The 22760-nt window shown below is 35.2% G+C and overlaps 1 protein-coding gene across 1 annotated transcript in view; it reads right to left on the reverse strand.

The window, feature by feature from the left end:
* Window positions 1–22760, reverse strand: part of GPM6A (glycoprotein M6A) — a 238695-nt gene that overhangs the window by 170654 nt on the left and 45281 nt on the right. The window lies entirely within an intron of this gene.

Here is a 22760-nt window from a genome sequence, read left to right on the forward strand (position 1 = left end):
TATTGAGAAAACCTGCATATAAGTGGACCCACACAGTTCAGACCTATGTTGTTCAAGTGTCAACTGTACTCATAACAAGGACAGGTGAGCAACTTTATATAGGAACGTCAAAATAGGAGAAATGGCTTTCGTTTTGCTGCTTAATATTATGTATAAGAAATTGATCTTATTTTGATAAATATTTTTGGTTAAAAATAAATGTTATTTATTATTGAATATTTGAGAAAATAATCAAAGTAGTAATGATAATGATAAAAATCATTAGTAATACTGAAACAGCATTTTCTAAACAATCATTATGGCAAGCAATGATCAACATTTAATTTGTAGTCAAAAGTGTTTAAAAAATACTTAGGAAAGAAGTTGATTTTAAGAACTTAAATCTATTTTTTTATATTAATAGTTTGTTGTACATTTATTTAATCCATAGTTTATTATTATCATTTTAATCAGTTAAAATCAGAAACCCGGTGCCTCGTTTCATCAATTTCCACTTAAAATAAGGTAAGAGAGAACATATATTTCCATTTTGCCTGACTTAAGGTGCTTCTTTAATATTATTAGTTTTAGTGACATAATTTTTCTTTAATATTTTCCATGAGGTCTGCTATGGATTTTTCAAAATATTTAAAAGTAGCTGAAATAGCTAGTAATTTAATACATGGGTGAGCATTGAAATTATTTTATGCTACTGGATGGTTAATAAAATTGTCAGTGAAGAATGATAAGGATTCAATATTAATATTTTGAATTTATATAATGCCTTATTTCATATTAAATAAAAAATGAAAAGCTCTTCTTTTTTCATATGACTTACCCTCAGAACTTTGATAAACATTTTAAATTATTCTTCCACAAAGCTAAGATTGACATAGAGACCCAGCCTACCATTTTTACAATCTTTCAACGTTTTAACTTTCCCTTTCTTTATTTCATCTCCCCTTTAAAATCACATGTTTTAAGTTTTCCTCCTTTATACATTTAAAAAATATTAGTATACACACTATGAGCCAGGTACTATGCCAGACACTCTATAAGGAATGGGTAAAGAAATGTAAGGAACAGGCAGGCTAAAAGGAATTCCCAGTCTGGTAGGGAAATAGATTTGTAAACAAGACTGTATGATAAGGGTAATAACAGGGCTGTAAGGAAGACACTGTGGTTATAACTGAAGAAAATCAATCTTCCACTAAAAAAAAACCAAGGAACTTATCAAATAAGAAAAAAATAAGAGTAAGGTATAGGAAAAATTAGTAGGAATTCACCAAGAACATGATAAAGGGATTCTAAGCAGCAGGAATTTAAAAAATATAAATTTTTAAAGGTCTTAAAATTGCATGACATGATCAAAGGTATTAAAAAGACATTTCCAAGTTGTTCCAAACATACCTAAAAGTTTCCTGTTAACTGAATTGGGCATCAAAAATTGGTCTCCTTCAAGTTCTGCAATAATATTTGTATGTTTTTTAGAACATTAGATTTGGCTTTAAAACAAAATCATATCATCAAAACTATGTTTCAAAAGTACATCTGTTCAAGGAAAGTAACTTAACTAACTTTTGTGTCAACTCAAGTATTAACACCAAATTCACAGAGATATTGCAAGAACTGAAAATCAACTAAATTTATCAATAGCAAAAAAGTGTTTTTTTTCTTGTTGCTGTTACAGCCAATTTACACAATGCTGTTAATTACAATTGAAATGTTTTATACACTGATTCATATTAAAGAAATGTATAAAATTATTATTGATATGTATTATGAAAAGTTTCAGTTTGAAAATAAATTCTCATTGCTATCTAGTTAAATCAAAAATAAGATTTTCCTTTCCACGGAGGTTCAAATTTAGCTTATGCGTATGCAGTGTGATATTGATGACAAAATGTAAATCACATTGCCATTTTTGTCTCTGATTATTGAATATTTGGCAAACATTACTTTTGTTACAAGAAATCTTGAATGGAGTTAACAGTATTGCAAATCTTTGTAAAACTCTTCCATGACTCAACCAACAAGCATTGGCAATTCATTGTCTTTTACTTCTTTCAACATTTCCATAATCTAGTGATGATTCATATCATTTACATGTATATTCTGAAGAGTTTTAACAACCTTATTCATGGTTCTTTCAGAATCTGCTCTAGGAAACTCAGCGCAAACAGTTCCAAAATGTATCATACAGTGGAACAAAGCAAGAATGAAAAGGTCAGTCTCTTGTTTTAAAATTCCAATAAATTTGATGCAACTAACACACGTGAAACACCATTTATTGTTGGAGAACTTTTTTTTCATCTCTAGATGAAATACTTCTTTGATATATATAAAAGATTCAAAATTATCTACTGTTGAGTTCAAAGGTCTTTGTAAATGTGAAGTACTTTGAGACAATGGTAAAGTGAAAGAAATAGGCCATACTAAGTGCTGGCGAGTACACTGAGCAACTGGAACTCTCATACACTGCCGGAAACTGTTTATTATACAATAAATTGGAAAACTCTTGACTAAATCTGAACATATCTGAAAAAATACTTCTGTGAGTAGATCTGGTACTATCAAGCAGGAACTTACCTGGAACTTACGTTTTTGAGTTTCATGACACATGGGCTTTAGGTTTTTCTATCGAACATAAGTAATTTCACAGAATGTCAGTATCAGACAAGGCCACTCTGGCCATTAAGGATCAATATAGAAACAAGACCAGTATGACTACATGCTGAACAAAGGTAAACTGGAATAGCAACCAAATATCCCGTCCTGGTGATCATCAGTTACTGTTGCTTCTTTGCCAAATACAGCTTTAGTCTTATTTTATTTCTCCCTCCTTTTAGGGAAGACATCTGAAGATACTCAGTAACAGAGTACCTCCTGATTCCTAATAGTAAACAATTCAGAGCAAAGCCCCACTTCCTTAAATCCTACTGCATATGACCTAACACAAGTACATATCTAACACCCGCTGCAATTTCTCCCACCTCCCCCTATTGTGTATTCTCCATCAGTAACATACACTCAACTTGTTCAAAATACAGGAGTGTGTCTGGTAGTTTTTGAAGGATATTGACAAATAGAAGTAATTAATACCGAAACATGTATAGAAAAAAAATCCCTTTAGTTTCAAGATATTGGTTATTCCTTGGGAGAAAGTAAGGGAGAGGGGTAAGTGCTGAGAACTTAACTATACCTTGAAAATTGCTTTTATCTTTTGAAGAAACATGAAGTATTAAACCAAATTTAGACTGGGAATAGCAGAGTCAGAGACTAGTCTGAAGCTTCAACTCATAATTTCAAATCTCATTTAGATAATTATAGTACTAAAAAAAGAATAAAGTGAAAAGACAAGGCTATGATTCATAACATTCCAAGCTGTGATGCTGCAGTACTGCCAGGAGCAGAGAGCCACGCAGGACTGGAAGCTTCAGTGCGGCTGTTGCCCATTGTCATATAGTGTGCTGTATGTGTGCTGCCACTGAGACGGAACAAAATCAGACAGCTGGCTGGGAAAGAGCCTATTGGTTTAAAACTACCAAGCATGTAACTTTGCCACCTTTTGGTAGCTGAAGCAAACTGCAGCTCATATTCAAGAAGAACAAAATGGCATCTTGTTAATACAAATCCTCCCCAATGAGAGATGATGTCACAAGCATCCAGCATTTGAATAATTAATAACCTTAGATAGGAATTCAAGGTATACTCTTATCTCATTCCAATTTACTTTATTAACTTAAAAATTTAGATCTAGAGAAAAAATATGTTACTTACTGTATTTTTTATCCCTTCCCTATTTTGTCTCAGATCTCTCTGCTAAATGGTCTTCTCTCCTTTTCTTCCATGTTCCAAGCTCTGTCTGTCCTTCAGTTTGGCATTCATGGGCTGTTTCATATGACATTCTTGAACAACTTTCCTGGAAGTAATGGGTCACTCCCGAGAAACCTTGTTGCCCTTTATTTTTACCTCTTTTGTTTATTTGTTCATTCTTTCATTATTTCAATAAATGTATGACTCATTTTGTAAGAGACACTAAAGAACTAAAAAGTTTCCACAGTGGCTCTCGCATGTGCTTGATCCCCACAGTTGTGCCCTGTTTCCATCCTCTCTTGCACATGGCCTTCACCCTAACTGTTCCTTCCCACCCTCTTGGTACCACCCAAACTGCTCAAACAGTGGCAGTGAATGCACACGAGTCATCTTTGACCAATTATTTCTGCTATTAGATGAATGGTTGATTTCCTTCCTCAGTTTGGATGCCAAGACTCAGATCAGGGCTGGGTATTCTGGGGCACAGCCTGTGCTCTGCGCATCAGCCACCTGTGGATGTCTGACGGTCCCAGGGACTGCAATTGGGCTGCTCACTCTTGATCCAGTGCTCTGCTCCCTTCACTTGGAAGCACTAAACTTTTATTCTTCCATCTTTATTGTTCTTGGTATAAGCCTTTGGTTTCACGGCTTAGTGAAACAAATGGATAAGATGGGGTTGGAAGGCAATGATGGTAAAGCCAAGATTCAAAGGGTCTGATTCTCAGATTCTCTAGTTTTCAGTCAATTGCCAGGTCATTTCAATGAAGCTATAAGTTGTTGTTCAGCATCTTAAACTCTGGCAGGATTTTACTATGGACAATTTTGAACTTCATTGACCACACTAGGGGTATTTGGGGTATGAATAAAATAATCATTTTGTGAGATACTTTAGAAAAAAATTCCAAGTATTTTATAAGTTGCATTTTTTTATTTTTATGAGGAAAATTCCTTCCCTTAAGGACGTCTTAGGAAAGGTAGTAAAACACACGCAGTACCTATATCCAAATTTAAACACCTCTCTCCTGATCTGACTCTGATCGGCCTCCTTCCTGGCCTCCTGTAAGTTGACCCTTCCTCCCCCTTGGTCTGTTTATTTCCCGATCCTCCAGCACCTTCATGGCAGCCTCTTCCCTTTACTTCACGGGTCCTTCCTAAACACATCCCTCTGAATGCATGATATTCCTTCCTCATGTCTTATAATACAGGCGGAGAGAATGACCAACCTCATTGGTTTTATAGCTCCAGAGCTCGGTTCAGTTCAGATTTGCATAATGTAGCCAGAAATTCCCTAATCCTCCTACAAAATGACAGTCCACTGAAGAATTTAAGTTTATCCTAGGAATTTAAAGTTTAGGATACCCTGATATCTATTGACTAACTCATCTCCTTGTGGGACTGGGAGATATCAAAACTTGGTAAGAAAAATCAGTATGAATGTATTTATTAACAAAATGATACCAAATGTAATGATCAAAATTTGACCTCAGATAGCTCCAAACTTCACATTACATTTCTGGGATCTCACCTATCAGAATTAATTAGTTAAAAATCTAGTCCTAAAAATAGAGAATTAATTAATCTCTGATTTTGGATATCATTTAACTCCCACCTTCCAAGAGTTCTCTGGTCTCAACAAGGGTGATAATTGCACAAGTGCCTTATGCACATTCTTTGGTGATTATCATATAACCGAGGTGAAATATCTAGTTGGAAAATAGAAAATAGAATGGCAGACTATCCCCAGATCTAAATTAAAAGACTTTTGTGAGCCCTCTGAAGATACTTTCACTCAGCAAAAAGAAAAAGTTACAGAAAAAATTAAATGCTCTCAGATTACAGGTTAAGATAAATCCAAAAATGAGAAACCATCCACAGCGAATTTAGATAAAGATACTTCTTTATCTTGCAAAGAAAAGGACCTCTAGAAGTGGGGGTTCAGAACAAGCCACAATCCATGTGGTTTCTCAGGTCAGAAAGCTCTGGAGTTTCTGTGGTAGCCTTAGGACCCTGCAGCCACAAGTACCTGGGCCTCTGCCACTGATAAAGTTCTCTCACGGACCACATTCAACTCAGGCTCTGCTGAGACTTTTTAACTAGGTCCGACTTTCAGGCATCTGAGCTCATCTCTGCATTGTTCAATTTTATCAACGATCCTGCTAAGTCAGTTTGGCCATCCTGGATATCTGATTGGGTTCCTCATCCCCACCTCCCACAGGTAATATCTGATCACCTGGCCTGCCTTCAGCAAGAATCCTGTTAGATTGGTTTAGCCAGAACCCCCTTTACCCCTGATGTTTCCTCTTAGTAATTTCCCATCCACTGGCCCCACTCTGCTCCTTGGATGTAAATTCCCACATCTCAGGCTGCATTCAGAGTTGAGCCCAATCTCTCTGCCCCACTGCAAGACCTCATTGTAGTTGTTCCCACACCTATTGAGACAGGTTAGTTTGTATGATTGCTAGGTAGAGAGGGGTATCCCAGAAAGCAGCCATATCCTCAAACTCCAGGTCCTGAAATGTCTCCTTCACTCCAGGACAGGGACATGAGAATATGCCTTGAGGTTAATAGATAATCTCAAATCACTTCTGGCCAGACAAAGGAGCAGATCTGATAGATACGAGTGGGTTAGTTGTTAATCCCTTCAGGATGGGCAAACCTGATAGATGAATTCAATTAGAAGATTCCAGCTCCCTTCGCCAAACAGGCAGGGGAAAATATAAAAGTAAACGCCTTTTGTCTCAGTCACTGGGCACCCCCATTCGGGACCCATTCCTGCTCGGGAGCTGAAACCTCTTCTCCTGCCTCTAATAAACTATCCTCTTTTAAAAACTTTTTGCCTCTCCCTGGTCCATGTGTCCATTCTCCAGCTTCACGACACAGGATCCCAGCCCACACCCAGAAACTATCAGCAGATCCATCATCATTTACATCATTTGGGGACTCACAGAAAAATATTCCTACTTCACTATTGCCTCGGTCCCTCCTCAAAGAAAATCTGTCTTAGTATGCTTTAACAAGTGTCACAAATAATTTTTTCCTTCCACAGTTGGCATATTACTTTTTCTTTAACACTTCCTAAATGTACCAGAAAATAATCCTCTGAGATCCTATACTCTGCTGGGGGTGGTGCCAGGAGTTTGAAGTGAACCCCAGCTCTCTCTGAGACCCAGAGATCTCTGTGCCCTTCAGAGCCTCCAGATTTCTATAACTATGCAAAATCCTTCTCACCCCAACTCCTGTCCTCATTCCACTCCAGTAATGGACGTGGCATTACTGTCTAAGAGTTAAACAGTATTCAAAGTACCACTGACTTCAGGAGACCTCTCCTTCTGGGATAATAAACACAAAAAGGACCTACCTATCTTCTTGGGGGTGGAAGGAGGAGAGTGAAATTTGAGGAGAAATCCAAAAATCAATATTTAACTGAAGGCACTTGCCATAGTAGTTATTATTCAAGTACAAATTCTGTATTTGTCAATGAAAAGAGGTTCAAGTTTAACAAGATTGTTGGTAGTTTTGTTTGTTTGTTGCTGCATCACCCAGAAATCCTCCTCTGTGGAGTGGCATCTTTCATTTGAATAGAACATCAGGCATAATGATTATATTTACTGAAAATTTTTAATTTAAGATGATTAACTCAAGCCCTTAAGAACTCTTGCCTCATGAATCAGTCAGGGCCCAATGTGGAAAACAAACAGCACTGTAAGAATTTAAATGAGAGACGTCAATACAGGGAATAGATTGTATAGGTGATGGAGTTGCTGACAGTGACACATCACAGGGATTGGTAAGAATGGGATGGTGATGGCCCTAAACTGAAGTGAGGATGTGGTATTCCTGGAGTCCAGGCTCAATGGAAGTAGCTGAATCTATAATGGGCTCAAATGGCAGGAGCTGCAGCTGCTGTGAGAGACGCCACTGGAGTCTGAGAAAGAAGATGATAAACACCCTCGTTCCTCCTTACCTCCCACTTTCCAGTCTCCTTCCAGGGCCTCCCACTGATGGAATCTAGCTGGAAGTCAGCTGACAGAGAAGCCTGTAGAGGTCAGCATCCTTTCTACTGAGCATGGGAGGGGTACGGACTGAACAGTGGAAATCTAGGAATTCCCAGCACAACACAGGACAGAACAAAATGTCTAGCTACTGCTGGGTTCCTTCCTTTAATGCCTCTGCTTCTTGCCTAAACTGGAAAATATGATAGGATGGCATATTCTGATCTCCTTTATAAACTATATACCCTCTAACAGTAAGGAATCTTCTAAAAGAACTGGTCTTCATATCATACAAGTATACTAATGTTGGAAAAAATATCGACTTCCAAGCTTACATTAAATAGTGAAAATGCAATGCCCTTTTATCTTTTCATCATTAAAAAAAGAAGAGGATTTTAGTGGAGTTTTGCTGAATACGAGCACTTAATTTCTCTCTAAATTGGGCTGAAACAGCTGGTGTGGACTGCATTTCCTTGTATCTTTGCTTACCAGAAGCATTTTGGAAGTAGAAAGTAACATTTCAACAGGGACTTTTTTTGGTAATGAAAATTGCAGACTGGTTTTAATAACAGTAAACATTTAAGACCCATTAAGTCATCTTTCTTATTGTGTTTAACACCGTCAGATGCAGTAACTGACTCAATGGGCACAGCTGGATGCGAGAAGCATTGAAATTCAAGCAACTCTGTCACTGCCATCTGTGATAGCCTATGAAATGATGGGTGAAAGATACAGTCATCACTGAATTTTGATTGTAGATCAGCAGTCAGATTAGAAGAGAACTTGATGTTTCACAATGATTTGGTAAACATGAGAATCATGATGTCCCAAGGAGGGAGAGAGAGCACATTCTTGAATACTTAGCAGTGAGCATTGAAAGAGAAATTTATAATATTCTTTTGGCTTTTGATTTAGTCAAGATAATGCAAACCACAGAATCTTTTCATCAGACAAGTAGATAAAAACTAATCTTAGGGAAAAAAATCGTCAAACTCCAGCACTCTTATTTTCTCTCCTCATTATTTTTATAGACTGTAACCATGGTGCTATTCAGAAACACAGCTCTGTTCCTTGCATAGCTTCTAAGCTTGCATATCTGCATATAACCACCTCTGTAATAACAGCCAAACTCAGATTCCTTTGACATCCGTTTTTACCTTTCTTTATTTCTAATGAGCTCAAGTTGATGCTGATAACTTGGGGAGACCATGAAACAGATTTTTTCCTTCTCGGAGCAGTAAGCAAGGATGCTGTAATTGACTTAGATAGAAATCTACTGTGAAGAGAGCCAAATGAAGTTGGGGGAATTTCAGCTATAGATCTTAGGAACGTTTTCAGCCCCTGAAATAGATCAAAGTGAAGGGCAATTTATGGCATCACTGAAAGCAAACACTGCCTTCCAGACTCTGTCAACCTGTAAAATCCCCTTTAGCTTCATAGCAGAACCACCATCTACAACAAGGACAAATGACCTGTAATCATTTTAGTTTAAGCAGATAGTTTAACATCTCCTTCAGCCTCATAGGCACAATTTGCTTCTCAACCAGTATAGCTGGAAGACTCAGCTGGTGCTTCTCGAGTGATCTGGCTCCTTTGGCTACTGTAATAGCTACTAGTCTGTCATGCCTCCTCTTCCTTATTGGTCTTACAGAGCATCTGCTGCCTCTGACCTCAGGTTTTCTTCACCTACATACCACTTGCTATGGTCTGAATGCTTGTGTTCCCACAAAATTCATGTGTTGAAATCCTAATCCTCAATATGATGATACTAGAAGGTGTGTCTTTTGGTGGGTGATTGGATCATGAGAGTGGAGTCCTCATGAATAAGAGTAGTGCCCTTATAAAAGAGACATCAAAGAGCTAGCTTCCACCATGTGAGGACACAGTGAGAAGAAGGCCATCACTGAGTTCATGTCTTGTAAGAACGAGGTCATTGGCAGTTTAATTAAATGTGATGACTTTCTGTTAAGTGACTTCTGAAAATTATTTGTCTCATAAATGTTACTTAGGACAGCTAAGCGGGCCTCATTCTACTTCCTTAACTCTGCAATCTTACTTTAGCAATAGAGTAAGATAGACCAAAAAAAAAAAAAAAAAAGATTGTTGAGTCATGTTAAGGTTAAATAACAATTGACATTTCACACAAACATCTCTAACTTAAAAACAACAAGTCTTTTCGTTGTTTTTGCCATCAACAAAACCCCCGTAATGACAAGCATCAGTGAAGTTTGCCTAAGGTTTTCCACCAGGCTTCTACTTAACAGTATGCAAGAGTGAATATAGAACAATTAGGCCAAAATTTTCATCTCTGATAAAAAGATATAGTCAATAGATGAGTTCATGACTGCTAAATGTTAACCAAACATATACTCTCTCCTTTTCTCTCAAATTAAGAGAACTTCCATTTAGAATTGGGCATACTACTAAAAGACCACATTTCCCAGCTTACATTGCAGCAGGGTGTGGTTACTGGCGAGGTTATGGATGATGAGCTGTTACCTGTAGCTGAACAGGAATCTAGTTCAGTCTGAAACCTTATTACTTCAGAAATTTCCTATAATGGACAGCTATCTAGTTCTAGGAATTTACTCATGTTTTTAGATTAAGGAGTGCCATCTATGTAAAGAGCACACTCCCTCTGGTTCAGATCTTTTCTCAGTGTTAATTAACTCCATGGGGGAAATCCTTTCACAATGCGTATGTACATTGAATCACCACGATATATACTTTAAACATTTCAAAATTGTATTTGTCAATCATACCTCAATAAAGCTGAAAAAAGTAAAATTAAAAAGATATGTGGAGACAACAAGAGAAAGGATTGAAAGGTTACAAATATATGTACAATCTCTATCAATAATATGCACTTGAAAAAAACTGTTCTATCAAATGACACAAAAAATAAAGAACTTAGAACTGCCCCATGCACACAGCAAGCACTTATTAATGTTAGTTACTAATATCATTGATGTTGTCAATCTAATGAGAATTGTTCAGTAATTCAGTCACTCACTGAGTTCAAACTATGTTCACAGAAATAAGATACACTACTGTATGTTGGAATTATGCTTTAAATATACTCCCAAAGTCTCCAAAATATTATTACTCTTTATTAAGTTGCAATATTGATATGGATGCTTAGTTATAAATATTTTCTTGCATTAGAGTGTTGTTAAAACATATACCTATATAATAGATGAGAAAACATAATTGCAATATTAGTCATTTATTAAATAAAGTAACTTCTGAAGTGAAGAAAATTAGGATTGTCACTTAACCAATATATTTATAATATTAAAGTGTTATTTTACTTTCCCTGTATCAATCGATATAGAAAGTGAAATCTTTATGGTATTGTTACTCACTAACAGCTTTCAGAAATAGAGGATTCGGAATCAATGTTTTTATTTATCAAACTCAGTTGTGATCTATGAACAAAAATCATATGCAATCTTCTAATCTGAAAAAAAAATCATATCCCATATTTCATCATTCAATCCTAAATTTACTGTAGTTTAAGTGTCAATATTTGGCTTTGCTTCTTGTAAACCAGTGTGCATTTCTTTTTCAAGTCACTGAAGCACTCAAAAAAGCAATCTTGTATTAGACAAGGGTAGTTAAACCCTATTCCTTAGTTAGCTAAAATAAATTACTTTAAATTTCTGTCACAATAGGAATAGTAGTGATTGCCATCAAGAGTCATTAGAACAGGTTTGTTCTTATCAGTTGCTGCTAAAATGCACAGCAGAAAATTTTACAAAAGGCATTAGTTCCAAAGAATCAAGGTATGAAAAGTTTAGAAAAGGAGTTTCATCAAAGATTTCTGTTTTTTGGTATGAGAGTCTTGGGTATGCTGCTGCAATGATGAGCTTCAAAACGTACTATTTGAACAAAAGAGAAGCAGGATGAATCAGTCTAGTAAGAACCTTTCATGCTTTAACAGTGGCTTTTCTTGTCAAACATCCTTCCTTATGTAGTTCCTTGCTGCAATTTATGCTTAACTGAAATATTTTAAGCTGCACTGGAGTATAGTATTATTTCTGTCAACACACTTCTATTACAACATAGTTTTCATAGTTTATCACAAAATGTCTAAAAGTATTCCACAGATACTCTGGGGAAGGGGAAAAAATCCCCTTTCCCTCCTCTGGTTCTTTTGACTGGCCGAATAATCACATCAACAGGGGACAGATTGACAAGAGAAAATCAAATTTAATTTCATATGCACAGGAAACCCACATACATGAGAGAGTCAGAGACCCTGCATATACGAAAGGTTCAGAGACAGAAAGGGTACAGAAGGGATTCTACGATAGGGATCAGGTGTACCTTGGGGCTTCAGAAGGTCATTGCAGGGACAGCACATGTTCAGTAATGAGTAGTTTGCTCTGCCATACAGGTAGGTCGAAAAGGTTATCTCTTATAATCTCTTATGGGCAAGGCTCCACATTCAAATTCATTTAGATAGTTAAGGGGGTGGGATGAGGTGGGCACAGAAGTTTCTCTTGAGCCCACAGGGTCTCAATTGCTTTCAGCTCAAATTAATCCATGCACTGATGAGGTGCACACATTTGGGGTGGCTCCTTCTAAATTCCACAATAATATATCAAAAACCATCACTATCCATAAATATCCTGAGGAAAGTTCTTTTTAAGAGCCACACAAATGATAATGTAGGGTAGGGATAAAACGACAATTATTGATAATTGTGAGATGAGTGCCTCTGTCAAGTTGAGACTCACCGGTTGGTTTATATGAAATGATTCTGCAATATTGCAAAAGCAAGAGTTGTACAAGATAAAGACATTACTCTGCAAATGCAATGAGATGCAAAACTACAAATTAGAAAAAAAAATCTTAAGATCAAATACAAACTACAAACCATCCAAGATATGCACAGACTTCGTTCAGACTACAGTAATTTTATATCAGCAAACATTGCTAAATTAAAACCATCCTTTAAAAAGAACACTCATTCTGACCAGAGTGAGGTGGTATCTCATTGTGGTTTTAATTTGTATTTCTCTAATGATTAGTGATGTTGAGCATTTTCTCATATGCCTGTTGGCCATCTGCATGTCCTCTTTAGAGAAATTCTCTTCATGTCCTCTGCTCATTTTTTAATTGAATTGGTTGGTTTTTTGGTGTTGAGTTGTATGGGGTTTTTATAAATTTTAGATATTAACCCCTTATCAGATATATCATTGACAAATATCTTCTCCCATTCAGTAGGATATCTTTTTGTTTCATTGATCATTTCCTTTGCTGTGAAAAAACTTTTTAGTGTGATGTAATCCGATTTATTTATTCTTTCTTTTGCTTCCATTGCCCAAGGAGATTACCAGTAAAAATATTACTAAGGGTAATGTCTGCAAGTTTACTTCTTATATTTTCTTGTAGGAGTTTTATGGTTTCAGGTCTTATATTTAAGTCTTTAATCCATTTTGAGTTTATTCTTGTATATGGCATAAAAAGATGGTCCAGTTTAATTTTTCTGCATGTATCTGTCCAGTTTTCCCAGCACCATTTATTAAATAGACTGTCTTTACCCCAGTGTAAATTCCTGCTTCCTTTTTCATAGATTGCATTACCATACAGGCATGGATTTATTTCTGGGCTCTCTCTTCTGTTCCATTGATATATGTGTCTGTTTTTATACAAATACCATATTGTTTAGATTACTATAGCCTTGTAGTATGGTTTGATGTCAGGTAGCATGATACCTCCCACTTTGTTCTTATTTCTCAGGATTGCCATGGCTCATTCTTGTTAGAATGGCTATCATCAATAAATCAACAAACAACAAGTGTTGGTGAAAATGAGGAGAAAAGATAACCCTCAAGCACTGTTGGTGGAATTGCAAATTGGTGCAGCCATTATAGAAAACAATATGGCGGTTTCTCAAAAAAGTAAAACTAGAACTACTTTATGACCCAGCAATTCCTCTCCTGGGTATTTATCCAAAGAAATCCAAAACTCTAATTCAAAAAAATATATGCACCCCTATGTTTATTGCAGTGCTATTCATAATAGCCAAGATATGGAAACAATCAAAATGCCCATCCATAGACAATTGGATAAAGAAATTGTGGTACATTTATACAATGGAGTATTACTCTGCCATAAAAAAGAATGAAATCTTACCATCTGCAACAACATGGATGGACCTAGAGAATATTATGCTCAGTGAAATAAGTCAGACTGAGAAAGACAAATGCCATATGATGTCACTTATCTAAAAAACAGGAAAAAATGAACAAATAAAACAGAAATAGACTCAGAGATACAGAGAAAAAAAATTAACAGTTGCTACATGAGAGGCGGTGGGGATAGGGGAGAAGGTGAAGGGATTAGAAAGTCCAAATTGGTAGTCACAAAATAGTCACAGGGATGTGAAATACAGCATGGGGAATATAATCAATAATGTTGCAAAGATTATGTAGGGTGTCAGATGGGTACTGGACTTATCTGGGGGATCACTTCATAGATTGTGTAGATTCCTGACTACCTGAAGCTGAAGTAGAATAATATTGAATGTCAACTATAATTAAATATCTATATATACACATATGTGGATATAAAGTACATCATAGGCATAGGGAATATAGTCGATGGTACTGTAACAGCGGTACAATGTCAGAGGGATAGTAGACTTGGGGGTTGGTTATCACTCTGTGAGGGGTGTAAATGTTTAATTATTATGTTGTTTTATACAACTGAAACTAATATAAAAAAACAAAATTAAAAAAAGGACACTCATATTACACAGCCATGACTAATTTTTTCCCCTTAAAAAACAGAAGAAAGGAGTTCCTACGTAGATTATAAACTCATTTGGCTAATTAGTCAGGCATTGTAATGAGGACTTTAATCTGAGTTTTATTGGTTCATGGATGCCCTTGAAAACCTGTGAACTAAGGCTGTTCCTATGTGAATAGGAGAATATTTTCATCAGATTGTCTAATAAAGTCCATGCCCTATCCCACCAAAAAGTCAAGGACCATTGTTCCCAATGAAAATAAAGAATATAAAGAAGATTAAATATTCTGTAACCTGTTAAATAACATGTAATAACTAAAGCATGAAGGAACTCCTAAGAAAAAGAGAATGTGGCCCTAATTTTGTGTATAAAGTGAGTTTAACACCTTTTGGAAACCCAGTTATTTATGGAAGAATAGAACAGGATGAATTTTACATTATAAAACATATTCAAACTCTAACCATGATCTATCAGTTTTGCTTATTTGTTTGTTTGCTGCACTAACAGATTGTTTTATTGTTGTTGTTTTTTAATCTTTTGTTTTGTTTTTGGAGTGGGATTTTGCATTTACTTATTGGAGTATGCCATATTTCCCAAAATAGCCAGAAAAAATTACAATCGAAATTATGCAGACCTTATACAGCAGGGACAAGAAGTCTGTCCAAGTGGGCTATCCTTCTCCAGTGCCTAGATTCTCACCAGAAATAATCCAGGGGATCAGAAATGGTTTGAGAAGGAAATATGCTTCTCCGATGAACAGTGGAGGACCCAGTTTGTGTAGTAACTGAACACAAGCTTGAAGACCAAGAGAGCTGAGTTCAAATCTCACTCCCCTCCCTAATGTGTTATGGTTCATCTAGCGTGGGGTGAAAATATGTAAATTATAAAACAGAACTACGAATACATATCTCCCAGAGTTAATGTGAAGATTGCCTGAGACAACATGTAACATTATGGTAAATATTTTTATAAATGTAGTTAAAAAATTATTATTAACAAAAAAATTGTTTTTATGGCAATAATATGAATATATATTTTATGAATAAAAACAATTGTTCCTAATAAATGTACTTGGAATTAGTAGAGATGAATTATAATTCATAATTACATCCAAACTAGTTTCTAGTTTCAATATTGTACTAATCAAAATACAGCTGCAGTTGTCAGAGTTTATATGCGTATATGTATATTTGTGTGCATTTATAAATAAATCCTCTAAATTTTTAATGTTTTGTATGTATATCTCTAAATTTTGAATGTTTTTTTTAAAGTATTCAATAAATAGAATGCCAAAATAGTTGACTTTTGAAGCTTTCAGTCAGTTGCTGAATATAAGCTGGAACAGAAAAAAATAAACAAGGGTAAGGAAAGAAAAATTTACACTCTTCTTTATAAAACAAGTGTCCTGAAGTGAGTAAATTCTTCCTTTCTGAATTCTGAAGGCTTGGGAAGACTGATATATTGCAAACAAGTTTACAGTGTGCCTTTTAATGATACAAATGTTCTCATTAACACCATGGTGACTTGGGACAAGAAAGTTGGAATGAATGGAATGAAACACTATAGTTTTTAAAGTGTTATTCTAAAAAAATACATATATTGGAGAACATATCTTGTTCTAGTGACATAAACCCTAATCTGGGAATTTTTTCCATTTTTTTCTCTTTATTTTTCTTGTTCATATGTAGTGCCTAAATAGATATGTGATTTCATAACAAGTATTAAAAGCTTAAAGGACTGGGACATTACTCTCACTTCCACTATGACTTCTTCCATCCATAATAAAAATGAAATGAAAAAAATCATCCAGAAGAACTTGGCACAAAGGAGGAGCGTATTTCGGAGTAGTTTCAGAAGGATGATGTTTACTGACCAAGTGAGTGGGAGCTAACGTGGGCCCAGCTGGCATGTGGTGGGCAGTGCAGAGAACTGAAAATGCACCAGAAAAGGCAGCAGCCATGAACATGTCAGGTTTTTGTTTTTTTTTCCCTGTTAGAATTATCACATACAAAAAAGTTGCAATATAAATCAGCATATTTAACTCTGATTCATTACATTTTAATATACTCATTTTTATAGTGCAGTTTGACCAAACTTACTCTGATTTATAATAGGAATTTTTATTTAATATCAAACTCTCACAATTAATATATTGAAGCTCTAAGGGAAAGACTATAATTACTATAAATTGGTCATATCCTTAGTTAATTTGCATGGATGGGGTTGTCTGAAAATACATTTTATTGCACATTTCTATAATAGACATTTCCTGTGTAGCTCTTAATATTAATAGGTGGCCAATACAGGAGGAAGTTATGGATGACGCTACCTCATGCTGCAAGTCTAAGGCTTATGTGGAATACATGAGCATACATTAACTCTTTATAATCTCAGAGCTGTGATTCAGTAAAAGAAATAAACAAACTTTTAAAAGCAGCAGCCTTTCCAGATATACCAGTGGAAATTAAGATGATGGCCCTTTGACATAGAACAAAGCAGCAGGCTTCAATTTTAGAACAGTGATGTTTTTCTATATTTAGGACACTTTCATAAACAAAAAAGGAACATCTTTATGTTCCTGAAATCACCTATCTCAGTCCAAATATGTTTAAAGCTAAATCTCATAATAAAACCTCATTAGCTCATGCTTCAAGAAATCAAAAGTACTTTGGAGGTACAGGGACTGTTCTAAGAGGCCTATAGTTATTTACTGAAAGGTAGAGCCACTTGCGTACCCCTAGGCTAAACAGAGATGAATTCAGTCATCAAAATACAAATAAAATAATACGGTTCTGCATTTGTGAAATTATCCCAGCACATATTAATTGGATGGGGCATGTACACACTTGCTATTAATGTCTAAAGAGGGGTGGTGTAGTCTTGTGGGACTGAACTCTTACATGTGGGACCTGGTGCTAACTCCAGGCAGTTAGTGCCAGAATTGCTTGGTGTGGGGTGAAGATTAAATGTAAATAAGTTTCATGTCGATATTCCTCTTTTAAAAGATAATGTTTTTGGACTAGGCCACAGCATCAACAACAAAAACTGTAATGTAAGCCTAAACTTCAAAATAGTCTTTATAAACCTCTCTTCTGTTATTTTTGAAAAATGTTTCAACATGAACTCGTCTTTTGATGGAGCATTTTGGGGATTATACAGCTTAATTTATGTACTTCACAAGCTAAATTTAGACAATTATATTCAACTGTGTATTAAATTGTAAAAGAATCCTTTTTTGCTTGGTGAGGTTTTTTTTTTTTTTGAGTCTCAAATGCTGAACCTCGTTTTAATCTCTGAATTCTTAAGAATAAAAGCTATTCAAATAATGTGAAAACTTCTATCAAGAATCCTGGCACTTTTCCTGCAGATAAAATGGGCATTCCATTCCTCCCACGTACCAAACAGCTAAAGCAATACAACCATTTCCTAAACATAGGTTTTTCCTTCTCAGTTAGTATTACGTAATTTTGGTATAAGAAATTATCAAATAATTGATACTCTGATAAATAACTATGTAGTACAATGTATGAGATTTAGACAGTACAAGGCACAGAATTACATAAATTAATTATCCATTGTTGGATGGCACTTAGCTCTTCCTAGCTAAATTGTCAGTCAGATATCTGAGACAGAAAATCATATCTAATTTTAAAAACATCAAAAACAAGCAGCAATAGTAGCAATCAGTGTCTTGTTATGATGATCATTATTGCAATCATCAACATCATAGTGTATATTTACTGGGCACTTTTCCTACCTCAGTATACACAGCCATCCTATGAGTAATTGCTATTACTGTGCCCATTTTACAGGTGAGGAAATTGAGGCAGAGAGAATATTTAATAAATATTGGCTAATGTAACCACGAATGAAGTCTGAGGTTAGCTTGGTGGAAGAGTTAAAATTGCTTCTATCCTTCCCTTGCTCATGGAAAGCAGTTTGGGATAAAACACAAGATGTCCAGTTAAATTTTAAATTTAGATAAATAACAAAATGATTCTCTGCTATAATTATGCTCCACGCAATATTTGAGACATACTTATACCAAACAATTGTTTGCTATTTATCTGAAATTCAAATTTAATTTTTATTAGCTAAAACTGGCAACCCTAAATTAGGGCTCCCTTTCCGTAAGCCCCTTCCATCTCCCGACCCAAAATCTATACCTGAAGTTTCAATAAACAATGCATATGCTATAGACATATGGGTGTCACTATATAAACATACACACACACCTATGCAATAATTTTGAATATCCTATGTTAAAGAGTGGTAAACTTGTGATAATAATTTCCAAATCTTACCACGCACTTACAATGTGCCATACATATTCTAAGTGCTTTACATGTTTTAATGTGTTTAATCCCCACAACCTGTGATATAGGTACCATAATTTATCCCATTTTTACAGATGAAAAAATTGAAGCATGGAAAGTACTATAGTCTAAATGGTTGTGTGCCCCCAAAATTCATGTGTTGATATATTAACCCCAATGGCATTAGGAGGTGGGGACTTTTGCAGGGTGCTTATAAGATAAGGGTGGAGCCCTCGTGAATGGGGTTAGCGCTCTTCTAAAGGCCCCATAGAGCGCCTTAGACCATTCCACCATGTGAGGACACAATGAGAAGTCAGCAGCCTTCACGGAAGACTGCCTTCACTAGAAAGCAACCATCTTGGACTTCCCAGCCTCCAGAACTGTGAGAAATACATTTCTGTTACTTGTAAACTACCTTGTCAGTGGCATTTTATTATAGCACCCGAATCAGACTAAGACAGAGAGGTTACATACTTTGGCCAAAAGCACGTGACAAGTGATGGGATTTGAGCTTGGGCAATCAATGAACTATAGAGATCTTGCTCTAAATCACTATTCCATATAGAATAGCAGCCAGGGAGATATAAGCTGAACAAAGTGCAGCGAGTTTTGAATTTCAACCAGCCACAGGAGACAATCCTTGTTGAGGGCTCAAGGCAAACAGCAGAGACCTTAGCAGGGTCATGTCTCAGCTGAACAGGCTCTAAAGTAAAAACAACTGTAAATAAGCCGTAACAAATTTAAAAAGCAAGACTAGAAGGACCGAGCTGATCTGAAAGTAACTTAGATTCCTGCTAAAACAACCTTTGGCATTCTTGATGGAAGACAAAATCCACTCACTCACAAACTCTGACACCCAGTGAAATATTCCTAAGAGTGAATACCAGAAGGAAAATCAGTCAATAGAACAGATCCATAAGAGATAACGGAATTAGCAAACAAGGACTTTGAAAGAGTTATTATAAATGTGCTGAAGGATTTAAAAGAAACAAGTAGAACTTCTAGAAATAAAGAGCATAATATCTGAAAAAATGTTCCTTGGATGGACCTATAGTCCAGTCTACTATGAAGAAGTAGTGTTGAAAAACAAGCTATAGAAACTATGAAAACTAAAGTACAAAGAGACTAAAAAAAAAAGAACAGAATCTCAGTGACAGTTTGATATATGTGTAATTGGAGTCTAAGAAAGAAAAGAGAGGTAAGCTAGAAAAAAACATTTTGAAGAAATAATAGCTAAAATTTCTCCAAATTTAATCAAAGCTCTATTTCCATTGATCCAAAAAACTTAACAAGTCTCAAGTGTATAAACACAAAGAAAATCACACCAAACCATATCATCATCAAATTGTTGAAAACAAACGATTAAAAAAAAATCCTTAAGAGCAACAAGGGAATGTGCATTATATGTATCAAAGAAGAAAGATCAGATCTTCAGACTTCTCATCAGATACATTGCAAAAAAAATGGAACATTATTTTTCAAGTGCTGAGGAGGTGGATGGGATCATCAACCTCAAACTCTATGTTCAGGGAAACATATACTTCAAGAATAAAGGTGAAATGAAGACTTTTTCATATAAACAAAACTTAGAGAATAGCAATAGCGCTACCAAAAAAATAGTAAAGGGAATTCTTCATCAAAAAGAAAATTATGATTGATAGAACTCAGGTCTAAAAGGATGGAACAGTACCAGAAATGATACATAAATACACCTTAAAGGCATATTCTCATTTTTCAAACATTTATTAGTAAGATAATTGTTCAAAACAAAAATAACAGCAAAATATTCTGGATTTATAAAATATATAAAAGTAAAATGTATGACAACGATAATACAAAGAAAGAAAGGTGGAAATAATATACCGTTTTAAGGTTATTACATTACACATGGAGATACATATTATATATATATAGACTGTAATAACCTGAAATGTATATTGTCAACCCTAGAGCAACTACTAAAAAAACTAAAAATGAAATATAGCTGATAAATAAAATAGAGGAATAGTAAAAATACTCAATTAACCCAAAAGAAGGTAGGAAAAAATTAAACAATAAACAAAGAATAGATGGAACATACAGAAAATAAGTAACAAGAAGGGCATAAACCCACCCATTTTGTCAATGATGATAATATTCATGGTCGAAACACTGCAGATAAAATGTGGATTTCCAGATTACATAAAAAAGCAATGCTCTACTATGTGCTCTCTATAAGATACACACTTTAAATATAAAGAAAGAAATAGGGTTAAAACTAAGAGATTGGAAGAGATGTATCATGGAAATACTAATCACAAGAACTCAACAACTTCATTAAAAATGGGCAAAGGATAGGACAATTCAAAAAACAATATATACAAATGATCAGTAAGCTCATCAAAAGATTCTCAATGCTCCCAATCTTCAGAGAAATACCAATTAAAACTATAATGGGATACCATTATATACTAAATGCTTAAAATTAAAAAATTGACTATCTAATATCAGTGAGGGTGCAAAGTAACACGAAATCTCCTGTTCTACTGTTTTTTACAAAGTTATAAAACACTGATAGTCTCTTACAAAGTTAAACATACACTTCTCGTATGACCCAGCAATTACACTCCTAGTAGTTAGTAAAGAAAAATTAAAATTTATTTTGCACATAATTTTGCACACAGAATTTTGCACATAATGGTCTCAGAAAAAAAATTTTCATAATAGTTCCAAACTGGAAACAACCCAGATATCTATCAACAGGTGAGTGGATAAACAAATTATAAATCTGTACAATGGGACACCAGTCTGCACATCAAAGAAATGGACTATAAATACATACAACAGCATGTATGAATCTCAAAACTTTATGTTGAGTGAAAGAAGCCAGACACAAAAAGCTACATTCATTTATATTAAATTCCACAGCAGGCAAAACTAATCTATAGCAGCCAAAGCAAATCAGTAATTGCCTGGGGGCTGGAGGGGGTAATGACTAGAAAAGGGCACAAGTGAGGCCTGGCATTGTTTACACAGGTTTCACATTTGCCAAAAGTCATCAAAGTCTACACTCCAAATGGGTGCATTTTGTTACAGGCAAGTTTTTCCTCTATAAAGATGATTTTTTAGATGTTGACTTTACAGCATTTAATTTCTCTTTTGTAAATCAAACTTTCATCAATTAACACCTCAGAGGAAAAGGGTTATATCCGTGGATCTGGGAAACCATAGATAACACCAAATCTTGGCTATAAATCAAACAGAGAAATAAGTTGCGACTAAAAACTAAACTGTTTACTTAAGTTTTAGCTGTAGTGCCTGGAATGCTCTACAATATTGCCCAGATCTGAAGATAAAATTGCATAGACTACGTTCATCTCAATAAATGTTGGCGCCATAATTTTCAAAGGATACTGTTCGAACACTAAAATGTGTCTATATTGTTTGAGAGCATATGGCAGTGTTTTGTTCTTGCTTCTAAAATTTATGGAGTTTTGTTTCAAATTAACTAGCTCAATAAAAGTAAATATAAAAAAGGAAGTTAACTTCCTATAAATGCTTTCGGACACTCTCACTTAGTAGCAAGGCAATAAAGCCGTCACATGTAATTTATTTTTCTTCCATTCATAATTTTGAAGCGATCATGTATGCCTCTAGGCATATTTACAAATTGTATAAAAAACTGCCTCATACTGACAATGTTAGCCATGAAATCAGTCCCATTTTTTTAGATTGTCGCCTACAGTAGCTAACGCTCTGTGTATATCCTAAAAAGCAATAAAATAATGATAAAATTATGTTTTATTTGTTCAAATCCCTATCTCATGATCAGAGGTCACAACCAAGAATAACATTTCAAAGTCGACATTAGGAATGATAATCTTTCAGTCCCATTTAATTCTGTGTGTATTTCTTGAT

Source organism: Rhinolophus hipposideros (assembly GCF_964194185.1).
Source record: "Rhinolophus hipposideros genome assembly, chromosome: 4".
NCBI classification, from domain to species: domain Eukaryota; kingdom Metazoa; phylum Chordata; class Mammalia; order Chiroptera; family Rhinolophidae; genus Rhinolophus; species Rhinolophus hipposideros.